This window comes from Manis pentadactyla, chromosome X (genome assembly GCF_030020395.1).
Source record: "Manis pentadactyla isolate mManPen7 chromosome X, mManPen7.hap1, whole genome shotgun sequence".
In the NCBI taxonomy this organism is placed as follows: Eukaryota; Metazoa; Chordata; class Mammalia; order Pholidota; family Manidae; genus Manis; species Manis pentadactyla.
The window spans coordinates 4,368,854-4,385,595 of NC_080038.1; the positions used below are offsets into that span (position 1 = coordinate 4,368,854).

Here is a 16,742-nt window from a genome sequence, read left to right on the forward strand (position 1 = left end):
TGAAGACATTTTATGCACATTTACAGCTTCAATATTGTTAAGCTCACCTATACAATATCATATCTGCATAAATGATCATTCAAGCAGAGAAGCAGGATTCCCAGGAGAGATAGATACTATGTTGTTATATTTATTATTATTATATTTGCAAGGAACTTCAGATCCATTTTTGGCACAATTTTTACTTATCTTTACAATATTTCAAAGAAAGACAGTAATCAACCTGCTGAGAAAATATAATAAATGAAGACTTTATACCAATTGAAAATATATTTATAAATTTCTTTGTCAATAAAAAAAATGTAATTACAGACAAATGTAGTAAATTACTAGGATTGCAATAAAAACCTCCTTTCTCAAGATAAAGGCTTACTTCTATCATGTTTTAACATGAATGATAAGATGCATTTCCAAATTAGCAATTTCTCAATATTTTCAAATGCATTTATGAAGTTCAGTAAGTGGGACAATTAATCATCAGGGAGATGCAAAATAAAATCAGAGTGAGATAACAGCTCACACCAGTTAGAATGGCCACTGTCCAAAAGACAAGAAATAACAAGTGTTGGCGAGGATGTGGACAAAAGGGAGCCCTCCTACACTGTTGGTGGGAAAGCAAATTGGTGCAGCCACTGTGGAAAGCAGTATGTATGAAGGTTCCTCAAAAAACTAAAAATAGAAATGCCATTCGAGCCAGTAATTACACTTCTAGGAATTTACCTGAAGAAAACAAAATCCCTGATTTGAAAAGACATATGCACCCCTATGTTTATCGCCACACTGTTTACATTAGCCAAGGTGGGGAGGCAACCTACTTATCTATCAATAGATGGATGGATAAAAAAGAGGTGGTACATATACATAAAGGAATATTATTCAGCCATAACAAGAAAATAAATCCTGCCATTTGCAACAACACAGATGGGTCTAGAGAATATTATGCTCAGTGAAGTAAGACAGGCAGAGAAAGACAAATAACATATGGTTCACTTATTGTGGAGTATAAGAACAAAGCAAAACAGAAGGAACAAAATAGCAGTGGACTCATAGACACTGCGAAGTGAGTGACTGGTGGTTACTATGGGGGAGGAGTTGGGATGGGTGGCGAGGGTGAAGGGGATAAAGGGATGCAAAATTTCTCAATCATAGTATAAGTTGGTCACAGGATGGTAATACAGCAGGGAGAGAACAGTCAGTGATTCTGTAACATCTTCCTATGTTGACAGATAGTAACTGCATTAGAGGGGGTGAGGATTTAATAACGCGGGTAACTGTTGAACCCCTGTGTTGTATATTTGAAACCAACATAAAATTGTTTATCAATGATACTTCAATGTTTAAAAAGTGAAGCTTCATGTTGTGAAGTATATTAAATAGAAATGGTCACTTCTCTCAAAAGTTTAGACCCTGAAACATCCTATTCCTTGCACAATGACAGGTGGACGTGCATTGCCGTACGCGTACAGTGCCAGTGTGGAAAACTGCCAAGGTGGTTTGGGATTGACCTGAAATCCTACACGACATAGATCTGCAGAAGGAGGGCCCTTGAGAAATAGATGACTGTACATGTGCTGGCTTCTGCCTCTACACCTCGAAAGGCCCGGGCTAGTGGCGCGAGGGGGGCTTTTCTAAGGAGTACTGTTGGTAAAGCTTGTTTTTGAATTCCTAAACTTGAACTCATAAAATCACTGCCATTTTTCTTCCCGTCTGGGATGTTCTTGGCAGGAGGAACGCCATGCTGCTGGCTTACAGGGGCCACGTCCATCCCTGTCTCTCAGAGGTCCAGGCCTGACTGCTGTGGTCACAAGGGACCATGAACCTTTGTCCATGTTCAAATCCCTGTCACCAAGTTTCCCCAAATCCTACCTTCTACTCTCACTGGGATTGAAATTCATGAACAATCTATACTTTACAAATGTACACCTTGGAAAGGAAGGGATGGTGCTGAACCTGCTGTCTTCCCAGAATGTCTGACTTGCCCATCAACCAAAACATCACCCTTCTCCCCCTTTGTTTGGTTTTGTACTATTTTTAGGTTCAGTAGGATGATCTCATTGGAAGGTGCAAGAGTGAGAAGCTGGGAATTTGAAGCAACAGACTGAAGGGAAGGTAGATATCATTGAGTTGTTCAGAGTTGCAGAACAGAGCGGCAGCAGGGCCAGGATGGGGTCCCTCTGAGGGGCAGACAGGTTCCCAGGAGCAGGGTTGGGGAGACGGGCTCCCTGAATGAGCGGTGCCAGGGCCCACAGCAGCCTGCAGGCTGCAGGAGCAAGGAGACATTGGCCAACAGTATTGAGTTCCTACTGTATGCCAAACATGTGCACACACTTGCAATAGAGAAAAATGGAAAAAAGTTTCTAGATGATCAGACTCATATCAACGTGGGGGACAGGGCTCAGAACTACTCACCACAACATGGTGCCCTCAGTCGCATGACTGATACACAGGGCTGACCTGTGGTGGAGGCCATTGATTGACAGTGTAGGCATGTGGAGCACCTGTGGGCTCCGGGACCTCCCGTGCCCCCAGAAGGGAGGGGTGCAGACTTCGGGACTGAAAGGCGGTGAGCTCTGACCTTCTTTTTCCAAGGCCTGTTTCCTTTCGATCTGTTACCCATGACAACATAACTAGCTCTCTAGTCTTTCTCCAAAGGCATTTATTTTAGCAGCGTGAATCTCCCAAGGCTGGAAAAATTACCTGAGATGTTAAAAATGCAGGGCTTCCTTTCAAACACCCTCCTGCTGACTTTTAAATAGCCGCAGAGGAACAGACTCATTTTAATTATGAGTCCCCTGTGTGCTAAATATCCAAAATAAATATGAAGATGCGTCTTTCTCTCTTTAATTGCACAAAGCAACAGGATATAGGCTGTTTTTGTGACTGAGGAAGCAATATTAGATACCTCAGGCATGCCAGTGAAAAGTGCAGGTTCTCTTGATTTTTTCTCCTACCGGTCTGCTTTTTGCTTCAGAATGTGTAAACACATGTGGCAATATTTTCTTCTGATATTAGCAAAATTAAAAACAGATCATTAAAGGTTTAAATTTTTTTCTCTTTCTAAAGGAACATAGGAACATGCCTTCAGGGTTTAAAAATCTTTTTTTTTTTTTAAGTTATCATTGAAGACACGTAGATGCCTCATTGTCGACAAAGCTTCACGGTGGCTGATCCCCAAACCTTGGAAGCCAGTTCTGAATTCAGTTTAATGTTTCATATTTTATTTTAATACTTCTCCTAGAGTTTCCTTCTAGAATAATGTATCATTTTCTTACTGCTGCTGTCACAGCTTACTAGACATTTCTTTGTTTGAACTTATGTTCTTGTGATTTCGAGGGGTTAAATCCAAAGCAATCTCACTGGGTTAAAATGGAGACCTTGGCAAGGTTGATCTCACAGAAAATCTAATTTCTTAGTTTTTCTGCTTCTGGAGGCTGCTTGCATGCCTGCATTCCTTGGCTTGTGGGCCCTCCTCCTGTCACTCAAGCTCTGCTTTCCTTTTTGCATCCCTGTTCTGACTCTGACCCTCCTGCCTCCCCCTTTGGAGGACCTTGTGATGACACTGGACACGCCTGGACATCCGGGGCCATCCCTCCGTCTCAGGGTCCTTAACTGAATCATACTTACACACTCCCTTTTGCCTTCCAAGGTGACACAACCACATGTTCTGGGAATCAGGATGTAGACCTACTTGGGGGCCATTATTCTACTACCACACTTAACTATATATGTAGACACCATATATACACGAACTATATCTGTATCTATGTCTCATTAAAATGTGTGCCTTTCATATATGACCAAAAAAGACAGCAGACTAAAGTTCCAAAATGACTATTTATTATAAAAGTATTTATTTATAAAAATAAATACTTACAAAAAATGTAGGTTTGTTGGGTTAACTATTTACCTAGTACTTAGGTAATTAAGTTTTTTCATTTCTTACTGTGCTTAAAGCCAGCAGATAAAGCATTTTGGTAGTTTTTCTCCTGTTGTCATAATCAAAAGGAAATGTTTGCTTTTCAAATAGAAAGTGCATGATCATGTGACGCTGGTGCTCATGTCCGGGAACATCAGGAACGCAAACAATCCCGTGGCCAGGACTGTTACTCACCCAGGGGACACTTTGGAAATAGGTGGAAAAGAGTTCTAGGGAGTCACCAGTTTCTTGATCTGTGGCCTTCCCATTTCTGAACTTACGAGGTGGGAGTCAACGTCACAGAACATATTTTATTAAAAGTTGTGTGCGTGAACGAGCTTCTCAACCACTCCACTGTGAGCCGTGCTTTTTGAGATGTGTGTGGACGTTGTCTTGCAAAATGCAGACACAGATGAGAAAAGAATCTTAAAATGTGCTTGTAATCTTCATGAGGAGGGCTCATGATATCATGTGACGTGAAACTAGCTGTTTCATTATTGTTTACGATTCCAGTAGGTTAGCCTTATCAGTGTGTGTCAAAACATACAGCTTTTAATCAGCTTAATCAGAGTAACATTATATATTGGTTCAGCGGGCTGCTGGCTCAGCAGACAATTTGCTCTAGAGTAACATTTTGCAAACACGATAAAACCCTGAATTTCCATAAGTCTGTACAACATAATCACGGTTGCTAATAGGCTATGTCGGCAAGAGCAGAGAAAAATCTTGGAACTGATCACTGAAACAGAAAAGGTGGTTTCTTCCCCAAAGAGTTCTAGAGAAAAACCTTATGAGAGAATTGTGTTATGCTGCACATTTTTTTGGTGGTGAACCTTGATTTTTTGTCTCTTCTGCAGGATCTCACTTATTCTCATTGTTTCAAACAGCTTAGGCCAATGTCCACTAATTTAGGTAAAGCACCCCATACTAATTCTAGAGCTGTACACAAGAACCGGCGACCAAGCTACTATAAGAAAAAGGAAATGATGAACCTCAGCAGCAAAATCACCCAGGAAGCTTAACAGGTCATCCTGTTTGGTCAAGTAAAATATAACTCTCGATATAGTAGCCAGTATATTGCCGATCAGTCTTATTGGGTCGGTGGGGGAATAGATTAAATGGAAATTTATCAGGGTTCCAATAATGCAATCCTACAATTGAAGTCGCTTTTAAACCTCACAGAGGAATAACAATTTATGGCATGGCCATTCAGGCATTGTCTTGCCAATTATGCATAAACTCTGCCCTGGGACTCACCCTAGACTGTGGAAATGCCATGCTTCTGCATCTGCCAGCCAGAGTGAAGTGATGAGCTTGCCAAAGCCACACACATGACTGACCAGAAAACAGACTGGTGGGCACGTGATTGGAAGCTCCCAGAGCTTGTGGTTAAAATGAGGGAATCTGCAGCAATGGTGGAAAGGAAATGAGTTGGTGGCCTCCAGTCAAAGGCTAGGCTTCCCCTGTGTGTCCCTGAACGTCAGAGAGATCCCTGCACTGTCCTCCTCCTGACATGTGGGGGCCGGTGAGTGCCCACAGGGCAGCTGTCCCTACTATGGTCTAAAGCAGCCCCATTCCCTGCGCTGATGAGAGACAGACGGGTGTCTGTGCACCTGAGCTGACGTGGACCCCCTCCGACTCCCAGGAGGCTCAGCTCTGCTCCACATATAGACAGAGCCTCAGTGGGACCTTTTCCACCACCTGCCTCACTGGGTTACTGAAGTGGCTCCATAACTGGCCCCTGACTCTGTCCCCACCGTTTCCTTCACACAGCACCCAGAGACGCCCCTCCTGGGGTGCGCGGAGTAAGGTGAGGTCCGAGCCCGCCGCTCTCCATTCAGACTCAGCCATTCGCTTCGTGCCTCTCCTGCAGTGAGAGACAGTCCTTCCCACAGCCGCCGAGGCCCTGGAGGGATGGGTGCTCACGAAATTAATGGATATAACCGTAAGGGTTGGCTGGGAATATCTGTTGGAGACAAAGAAAATACTGTTGAGGTTAATGAAAGGGCGGCATTTCTATCATGACAGCCTGAATCTATCATCCTAGTATATATACTGTTACAGGCTTACTGGTGTCCCCCTAAAATTCATATGTTGAAGCCCTACCCTCCAGTAGCTCAGAATGGCCTGTGAAGGGGTAATTAAGTCAAAATGAGGTCATGAGGGTAGGCTGTAATCCAGTATGACCAGTGTCCTTATCAGAAGAGATTAGGGGGCACATGGAAAGATGCCAGGGATGTGTGCCCACAGAGAAAGACCATGTGGGAACACAGCAAGAAAGAACCTGTCCACACCCCCCCCAGCAGGATGGCGTAATAAATACGGCTTTCATTTATGGAGTGCTCGCTGGACACAGGCCCCTGTGCCACAGACCAGCCACGCGCCTGGGCCCCAGGATCTCGTGATGACCCAGTCAGGCTGCCTCTGTTGCTCGCCCCATTTGCACGAGGGGCCCAGGCTGAAGTCTGCCTGAGGCCCCAGAGGTGGTGAGCGGCGGACCTGGGAACGACACCCGGGTTATTCTCCTTCCACGGCCTTGGAGCTTGACTGCCATGCCAAGCTGACTCTGGATGTTATTTCAGGGAGGTAAAGAACAAAAACCAAATAGAAAAATGACCGAGAGAGACATGTGTTCGAGCCTCAGCTCTGCTCCTAATACACATGTTGGCCCACGGTCCGCTTGTCTGAAGCGCCTGCACGCAGGAAGCCCTGCACACCATCTGCTTCTTTGAGTATCAAATTATTTTTTGGTTACAGTGTTGAGACGATGTTTCTACATGGCGAAAGCCTTATGGAATGCACTGACCCAAGATCACTTGGAACCAAGAACTCCTGACCAGTGGGAATTTTCCAAGGATGTGATTGCATTTTTTTACAGCCTGACTTACATGCCTTAGGTTGGTGTAAGCTGGATCATGGTCACATATGAGCCTTTAGGTCAGCCTGAAGCTTTCCATAAATGTCATTATACACCAGAATGGAGAAAAAGTGTATCTATTAAAATGCATGTCGACCTATGTATTGGAAACTTACGGCTGTTATTGTGAATTTATTCTAGTCAAAACTACCCCTTTGCAAGTTCAGCACCGAGTCTCATCTGTATTACCAAGTTATTTCTTTTAGAGATAATTGTATGATATATTAGAAATGAAGTAAGAGAAGGAAATGGCCAGATACAATGTAATTCTATTGGGTAACATTTCTTTTGAAATACTGACACATAGTATGATCAGGACAATCATTTTATAAAAGAAGACAGTTTCGTTTTTACGCTTCTGATCAGTGCTATGCTTCTTAGAGCCTCGGGGATCCTTTTTGCCTACTAAAGTGAAGAAAATGTATTTCTTCTCCCACTGTTTTGCTGAAATGCATAATTTGTGAAATGGTGTATGTGAATGGGATTCTGGGGGGAAAAAAATGAACCAGAAATCAGTTTTGCCTCCTTTCTGAAAAAACGCCTTCACCATCATGTTTTGTTAAAACTGAACATTTTACAGCATTGCAGGTGAGGGGGAAAATCAGAGTTTGTAAACTTACCATCATGTTTCAGGCATAATGTACATATGCTGTACATGTTGTTAAGTGTGAAATTCAGTGATATTTTACATATGGATACACGTGTGTTACCATCTACTCCTTCTCAGTCGGTTGACACGGCCAAATGGTTCTCCAGATTGGTTGCACCAGTTTGCACACCCACAGCCATATAGTTAGATGCTGTCACTTCCTCGCCATGTAAATCCTTAAGGTGGTCAATCTTTCTTTTACAGTTTTGTCCATTCTAAGTGGCTGGATAGTGGCATATATTCTGGCTTTCATTTGTATTTTCCTGACGAGTAATGATGTGGAGTGACTTTATAAGCTTATTGACCTTCTGGCATCCTCATCTGGAAGGTGTTCATGTCTTTTGAAAATGTTTAATTCAGTTCTCTTTTCTGTATGGATTTGTAGGAGCTCTTTATGTATTCTGAATAGTGGTCCTTTGGGGACAATTATATCTAGGTTTTCCTTTAACTTTCTTGCTGATAAACAAAAGTCCTTAATTTCAATGAGAAACAATGTGTCTTGTTTTTTTCCCTTTTATGCTTGTGATTTTTGTGCCCTGTTTTAAAAATGTTGCATAACCCAAGTTCATAAGCATATTCCCCTGTTTTTTTTCTACAGTTGTACTATATACATTTTGCAGGGGGTCTATGATCTATTTCATATGTATTTATTGGAGGTAGAGCTAAAGATTCCTTTTTTAAAACACTGATGTCAAAATGACTTGTTTAATTGGCAGTCCTTTTCCCCAGGGAACTGATTGTAGCATCTTTTCACAAATATGTAGACTTTATAAATGGGTCATTCCCCAGATTCTAGACTGTTTTCCACAGATTTCTTTTTGTTGAAACTGGTGCCTCTGTCTTTTTTGTTTTTTCTTGTTGTATGTGTTCTAGAAACGCTGTGCTGGTGTCTTGGTTATTCATTGTATGTGTTGATATCTGGTAAACTAAGCCCTTGATATTTGATCTTCTCTAAGAAAAGCTTGGCTAATTTAGGCTCTTGGCTTTCCATATAAATTTCAGGTGTCAACTGCTCGGCTGTCACCAAAAACCTGGTGAACTATTAATAGGAATTGCGTTGAACCTATAAATGAAGCTGGGGAGAATAAATCTCGAAATACTTAAATATACGGAGTCCTTTGTATAAAAGGGATAGATTTCTCTACTTGGGTCTTTAAATTCTCACCGCAGTTGCTGTGTTCCCTGTGTACAAGATTCACATAATTAGATTGATTTCTTGCTATTTGGTATCTTTGATGTCGCTGTCGGCTGTATTTGTTTATTCACTTATTTACCTGTTTCCTTACATTTAACTGTCAAATTCCTCATTGTCTGTATCAGTTTGGGTTTTACTAAATGATGGAAGAACTCTTTGACCTTAACCTTTGGTCAAGCCTATAGTAATTTAAGTAATTTTAAACTCTTCACTACACAAATATGTACCAAGATCTACGGACAACATTCTACATCCATTTTATTTTCTCTCCTTACCTGTTCACTTGTTTTCAAGGCTGATGGCTCTTCTGTCGTACCTCCCGCCAGCCCAACCACATGCACCACTTGCGAATTAGTCGCTATGAAGGAGAGCTCCTTGAATGATTGATCACAGCATTTTCTTACCAAGTCTTCATAGTATCATAATGTTTTAATTAACTGTCAGTGCTGCCTTTTACGAGCTTTATCACTGTTGCTTCCTCTGTATATTACTTCAGACAACAAATCAAACCGTCCACCTTAACACACCTTAGGTGGGACCTTACTCCTGAGGTCTTATGCTTATGGAATCTCCATGCCTGTGCCCTCTAGCATCCATCCGTCAAGGTCACAGCTTGGTTTCAAATAAGATATTTTAAGAACCCTCAACCAGATAAAACCAAGAGCTTCTTTGAAATGAGGCAATACTTTTTGAAATCATGTACCCCAAGTTCTTAGAATCCATAGACCACTAGATACATAGAGGAGATACTTTCACCCAAACTTCTAACATTTTTAGTCCATCTTTGCATTCCTAATAGTATTCAGTGTGTTTGGGCTCATGGTTGATACCCAATAAATATATATGTTGATTTAAGTTTAATTTTAATAAATTTAAGTAGAAAGCCATAATGTGTTGTGCTTTTCTGTTTGAGTTTTGTCAGCCATGGAGTCCTTAACAAACATTATTTAGCAGTGCTGAAATGAAAAATAGGCCAAACTCCCTCCTGCCCTGGCTAGAGTACACTAAAGAATTCTGAACCTTCTGTTTTTTTCTAAAGCACATAATTTATGTGCATTACAAAACAACCCTTTGTTTTCACAAGTCAGCATTCTGAATGCAGTCTATCCAAGCGCATTCTCAGTGAAGTGCTTTGATGAACATGCCGGGCCAGCCACTTTCTTTTAACAGGGAGAGAAGAAAGAAAGAGAGAAAAAAAACTTTTGCAGTAGCAAAAAAAAAAGAAAGTAAATAGAACAGGTCTAGACTTTGCTGCATATTTTTACATCCAAGGTTGCTGATAGTTTGGCTTAATGCTCTCTTGAGCCGGGATTCTGCCTGCACATTTGCAATTCAAAAGCTCTGTTTTTGTTTTATGACAGATACTCCGTGATGATTCCAGGTTCTCCACAGAGTCACCCATCAGCAGGTCCCGAGCATGCAGATAACTGATATACTTTTAAATATACAGCTAAGAAAGCAACCCTCAGCTTGTGGGCCCAGGCCCTTCGAAGTCTGTAAATCTCTCCTTCCTAGAGACCCCCATGACAAGACCTCACCCGGGAGATTTCAAAGGCTGGCTCCCACCAAGTCTGCAAATGACTTTTCTGTAGGCAGCAGTTGGAACAGCTCACAGCACCTAGTAAAACTTGTGCATATATTTTCCTAAAATATCTAAAGCAAAATTCTTATGTTTCCCTCCACTACTAGACATGGTGGTGTCTGTGTTAAAATAGAGTAGCAGACAGACCCATTTGCTGACTGTCTGAACGGGAGCTCTTGGTGAATAAAGCTTAGCCTAAAAAAGATATTGTCCCATTATGTGTCTTTATAAACGTGTCTGTCTGTCTGTCTGTCTGTGTGCACAAATATTCACTCCTAGAGAAGAATACATTTAGGGAAAATGATTTGCACCTGACTTGAGTACTGGCCAACTACAGAAAGGCTGTCACCTCATCCATGTAGGTCCCATCTCTCCACAAAATGTGGTCAGGTTTCCAGGGACATTTCTTGCTTTGAAAATTCTCCACATGGCCTTTGAATTGTGAGTGGTCTCTCTTGGGACAGACAGATGAAAATAAGGTTTATTAAAGAAAGCTACAACATTCTTACATAACACGTTGTCAAACAGAGTGAAGAAAAATCGTCTGTGACTATTTCTGTGTGTGCAAAATTTGTCACCCATGATTTTTTTTCTACTTCATATCTGGATATCAGCGTCAACCCAACATTCTCTATTTTTTTCTCCAGGTTTCCCCAGGGGAAAAAATGCCCTTCCAGTAAAGGGGCTGTCAGAACGTCCTTGCTCTGGAAAGCCATCCGTCAGGCTTTCTTTCAAACTTGTAGGAAGTGGCAGTAGATTGATGACCTCTGATCTGCTGCGTGTCAGGAGGAAATGTGGCGGGAAAAGGTGGTAACGTGGGACGCAGGAAGGAAGTGGAGGCCGTGGCCTCTGAGGGGCCGCTGGGGGCCCCGTAAGACAGGTCGGTCACACCTGGTATCGATTCTCATCTTCCACCGCTCTTTCCCATGAACAGGCTCTTCCACCAGCGTGGTCAGCTCCCTGGAGCCGGCTTTCTGGCCTCCGAGGCTGTTAGCGTCGCATCCCATGTACGCAGCGTGACTCCCACACCCCTACACCAGGCCCAAGCCCAGGGCCTCCTCACCACACAGGGTAAGGGCCTCCTCTTTGAAGGCAGCTCACCCCACACCATGAGGGCCCCACTTTCATCTGAGGCCATCAGAGCATTTCCCAACTCTGCCCTCATTTGACAATCCCACCTTTGCAATGTTATTTGAATTACACCTGTTCTATGTATATTTCCAGGCTAACGCTCAGTCGTGGAGACAGACAAGCCCAAAAGGTAGGATGTAGTCTGGCAGAGTAAATTGCTGGAACTGGCTGAGTCACAGCTATGTCATTCTGCAATATGGATATTTTTTTTTTTCAAGAGGATGTTGCTTTTCTCAATGTGAATATAAAATACATGGTGAATATAAAATGCAAGTGTTTGATTACTGCAGTCCAGCCAAGTGTGTCCCAGAATGAACGGTTACTTCCAAAGGGAAGACTCGACAGGGACATACAAGACCAGGATCCCGTCCCCCTTTTGGCGTTCCGAAATTCAGTTGTGCAGACGCAGACGTATTCAAAGGGAACTTCCGGGGGAGACAGTCGCCTCTTCTTGGCAATGTGCCGCCAGCTGCCTCTGTAATGAATGAAGATCGGCTGGGCCAGTCCCACCACTTACCCAAAGACTAAGTTAGTCTCCAGAAAAGGAAGGTCTAGACACTCCAAATCCCTTTCCCTATGCCCAAGCCCCGTGCAGATTGACTCACGTCTGTCTGCGCTTTGTGTCACATCAGCTTATTAAAGCATCTTTAATGAGCCCCATCCTTCCTTAGATGCAGACCCCTAAAGGGGTCATGGTGTATTCCTTGCGCTCCCCAATGCCTAGTCCAGACAGACCTGCCTTAGCCACATTCATAGGTTTCTGGTTTTTTTTCTTATTTAGGTTTCATGGTTGGCGGGACATGGGCCCCTTCTTCAATGAAATTAAGAAAACGCGAGACTTCCTACATTGATATTCAGTTCACAACCAATATGTCAACACACGGCCAGGTAGGTCCCTGTTACTCGTTTCTCAAAATACACGTGGGTTACTTGGGCGCCTGTTTACCTAGACTCGAAGTATCATCTGATGATTTGACATCTCAGTTCTAAGTAACTCTTCATGGGAATGCTAAGGCCAGATACAGTATGCCAGTAAAGCTCTGTCATAATCCCTTCCACAGGATGAGAAGGGAGCCCAGGGAGGGAGCGGTTCTCATTACAAAAGGAATCTGTGGACCCTCTTCAAAGTCCACAGCCCTGGCATGAGTTTGGGGAGCCTCTATACCTCATTTGATATCACAGTCAAGTGGGGCTAATATTTATCTTCTTCAAGTTATGCTCTCTGACATGCTCCACATACTCATGTGTAATCAGTATTTGCAGCATGCTTTAAGTTCCTAAGATTCCCGCCCAAACCAGATTTGTAGCAAAGGATAGTTTGAATACAGTGAGCTTTGGAGGACTCTGCAGTTTTACGTCTGGGGAACACTTCAAAGGCAAAGCTAAGAACACACATGTCTACAGTGATCAGAAAGCTCCCTCTGTGTCTCCTTTTATATCTATTTGCTGGGGATTTTGTGTACACATTGTGACTCATTCATTTCCAAGGGTCTCAGATCCTTAAAACTAGAAGGATTGAATGAGATTTTATCTTTAGTATTGCTCCCAGTTTATGTATTCATGACTTGATTGGGAACATTGAAAAATTCTAAACTGATTTGGAATATAAAGCATTCATTCTTATCAGATAATACACCTCTCCTTCCAAACCCCATGGTTTCAAGAACTAATCTGAGTATTTCATCTTTTGCAGAATATTTAAAAATGACATACGACTTTAGCAAATCCAATATGGTTGACATTTGACACTGCTATAATACGAAGATCTAAAGATGCATTTTTTTAATTGTCCCATTTAAAAATATTATTTTCCCAGCTGTTTAGATGTAAGCGCTATTATTAAGTATGTAAACACAGGTTCCTACAAGCATTATCTTATATGGATATTTTGCCACCTCAGAAGATTATTCATGTAAGATTAGCTAGGGCTTCAGTAAGTATTCATAATAAAAAATGTATTATTTTGTAGATTTGTATTGAATGCCCAACCTTATTTTAGTTACTATAAAATAAATACTAAACACTTATCCCATGGAAAATTTTCTCTGTTAGACTCTGGCAATTGCTGGAAAGTTCAGGGCATCCCAGGGGACTTAATCACCATGATTTCATTTGAATGTGGTTTTGTTTGTTGCTCCAAAATATAATAATTAAGAGCCAAGTATACAAGAAACAAGATCTGGGAAATGTTTGTATTCATGCATGAATAATGTTAAACATAAAAGATGCCAATAAAAGTATATTACAGGCAAACATGTATGTATGTATGTGTGTGTGTATGAAATACGATTTTTACATAGGTATTTTATTTATATATAACATTTATCATCACTATATATTGTCATATGCATATAAATTTTATTTCTGGTGACCAGTGAAATAGACAAAACAGATGATCAGTGATTACTCAACGCAAACAGATGGTTAGTAAAAGCCTGCTGCATTTTTATCTCTAACACCTTGCTAAAATATCAGTAAGCCCAGCGTTTGTAATGACAGTCAGCACAGGTATAAGGTTCGATTTTCTGGGATTCTGGAGTCCGTGGTACAGCTCAGCAAGTTCTAGGCCACATCACATGCCATGGACATGATAATATGCTTTATAGGGTGCGGTTTGCCTGTCAGATCCTCTCACATCCAGGATAAGTTAGCAAGGAATAAAAAGGTAAGAAAGCAGGTTCTCACGGTTCCAAACCAATGTCAGGACTTTGTATAAAGGTAGAGAAAGAAGCGTTGTAACAGTAATCGTTAAAATTCTGACCTCCAAAGATATCCAGAAAGGTGAATGACAGCTTCAAAGGTTTGAATCACTTCTGTCACTAGAAAACACTAAAATGGTCATTGACCAAGAACTACTTATTTCAGTTCTTTTAAATACCGGGTCTAAATCACCATTGGATATCTGAGAGTATTGTTGAGGAAAGTAGTTGTAAAAAATTGCCTAGCGGCTTTTTTTCATATAGTCACCTGGTCTTGAAATTACAGAATGCTGTCAGAGAGAAAACTTGTTTAGGTAGGATAAAGTTTGACGAATAACCATGATAGGAATGGAAACCTCCTGCCAGTGTTTTCATCGTCCCTAAGCCTTATAATATTGTATGTTTTAGGAGGTTATTTGTCATCTCTTGCACCTGTCTGATGATTATATGCACGGGCTTTTCTGAGTAATAAGCGTACGTGATGATCTTGTTCATGCAGGCTGCTGGGCCACAGTACCATAGGCTGGTGGCTTATATACGACAGAATCCGTTCCCTACAGCCCTGGAGGCTGGAAGTCCAAGATCAGGGCATCCACAGACTCAGTGTCTAAGGAGATCCCCCCGTCCTGGTTCACAGAAGGCGTCTTCTCACTGATTTGGAGGAAGGTACGTGGGAGTGCGCTGGGCTTTCTTCCAAGGGCACTACTCCCGTCTACAAGGGTGCCACCTCGTGATCTGCCCCGTTCCTGAAGGACCCCAGCTTCTGACACCATCACACTAAGGGTTAGGATTTCAACATATGAATGATCGGGGGGGCGGGGCACACACATTTGGTCAATAGCAGTTACATACGGTGCTTTGAGAAAAAGTTCCTATACGTCATCACATTGTCATTCTGGCAGACACAGACAGACTGGACCTTCCATGGAAACACAAATATTAGCAGTTTGGACAATGAGACGTAGCACAAATGATGTTAATCATCCCAACAGAGGCAGTGCAGGAGTTTCAACCAGGACAAAATCAAAAGCCCATGACAGAAGAAATTGGCTCCCTCCTTTTGGTATTTCAAATGTTAGCACAGTGGTGAGATGTTCATTTTTAAAAAGTATGTGAATGCCCTAGGTAAGAAGCTGAATGTTGGCAATCATCAGCACCTCGAAATAACAGATGCAGCAGTGGCCAAAGGGGATTTTTAAAAGTGGTCAATTGTCTGGGGAAATTTCCTCAACTTGAAAGAGGAGTGGCTTTAAACAGTTCGTATTCATTAATTCCTTATTCATTTTACAGTGAATATTTGGTAAGCATCTACTGTGTGCCACCGATCCGGTTAAGTGATGGGCAAGAAGTAGTGGCCAAAACAAGAACCAAAAAGAGTTCCTGGGTCCTGCCTCATGGAAGGTACAGTCTCCTGGTTAAGAAAGTGATTTTTTTTAAAATGTGAATTACGTATCTAGTTGGTGACGGAAGGAAACTCCTGCGGTGCACCCTCGGGCCCGTGCGTCCCATGGGAGAAGCATTAGGGGGGAGTCTGCCGCAGGTTTCTATGTCAAGACAAAGGCACATAAATTGATTTTTCCATGAGGAAATTGGAATTGGATGAGGAATTGGAAGATCTCAGGCAGCTAAACTAGGTCTGCACCGTGGGAACTGAGATTTCAACTCCTCCAGCACCAAGTCTGGCTAACTTTCCACCCGTCACATCACACTTTCTCTCCCAGTCCACTTAAGAAAAAAGGTTTACTAAATTGTCATTTCTTTGACTTAAGTTTTGGGAATTTCCCCTAGGTTTTCTTCTTTGTCATAAGTTCTTCTGATGTACGTGTAGTTATCACTTGATTGAAGTACATTATTATTTCCTCAAAATGAATTAACCAAATCCATCAAATAGCTGTACATGATCTTACATTTTTTTTAAAAAAAGAATCTATCCTTTAAAATAGGAAAGGAAAACTGTACCATCCAATGAAAATCATGACTCAGAATGACTTTGACCTCCCCAAACACATTTTACAATACTTAAGGATGTGTGATAGCTATTTTTTCCCCTCACGAGAACAAAGACAGATTTATCTAGTGATTTATTAGCGTAACATGCTTTTGTGGCAAAATTAGCACAAGACTAACCTTTAAGATTTTCAAAAAACAAAACAAGACAAATAACTTGCCAGTTAACCTAACGTTCACAAGACAGAGCACTTTTTAAAAATAATTGTACACTAGAAACCTAGACATCTATTTAAATATTAGATGATTTAGGGTTCTTCAACGAAAGGATTTTTAAGTCTACCTCAGAAATGAAAACAAATTTGAATTGTAAATGCCAAATTCTTAAAAGCAAAATTTATAGTTCTGCTTTTGATCCCTCTAGCCAAGTAAATTGTCAGTTTGGAAGAATTTGAAAAGTAAAAAAATGGTCTTTTTGCTAATCTCGAACACTTTTCAGAAACAGTGAATTGTTTAAGACTGGAGAATGTAGAGCAAGCAAGGGCCTAATTTTCCTGTTTCTGGACTAACATTTTTAGTGTATGTAATGGTTCTTTGCTTAGCCTGGATTTTCTATCAAGGTAGAGCTGACATGAGGTACAGAGTGGGCTAACCTGGCTGTTACATGCAGGCAGCTCTGATAAGACGGTACAGGGCACACTAACCT

The 16,742-nt window shown here is 41.6% G+C and overlaps 2 long non-coding RNA genes across 2 annotated transcripts in view; both read left to right on the forward strand.

Moving 5' to 3' along the window:
- The window catches only part of LOC130681968 (uncharacterized), a 330,223-nt gene extending 317,039 nt beyond the window's left edge, over positions 1-13,184 (forward strand). The window contains exons 4-5 of the long non-coding RNA XR_008995263.1: positions 10,039-11,330; positions 12,172-13,184. This is a non-coding gene — a long non-coding RNA (uncharacterized LOC130681968). The remainder of the gene's footprint in view (positions 1-10,038; positions 11,331-12,171) is intronic.
- Positions 13,185-14,603: 1,419 nt separating this feature from the next.
- Positions 14,604-16,742, forward strand: part of LOC130681850 (uncharacterized) — a 56,649-nt gene continuing 54,510 nt past the window's right edge. The window contains exons 1-2 of the long non-coding RNA XR_008995048.1: positions 14,604-14,755; positions 15,380-15,490. This is a non-coding gene — a long non-coding RNA (uncharacterized LOC130681850). The remainder of the gene's footprint in view (positions 14,756-15,379; positions 15,491-16,742) is intronic.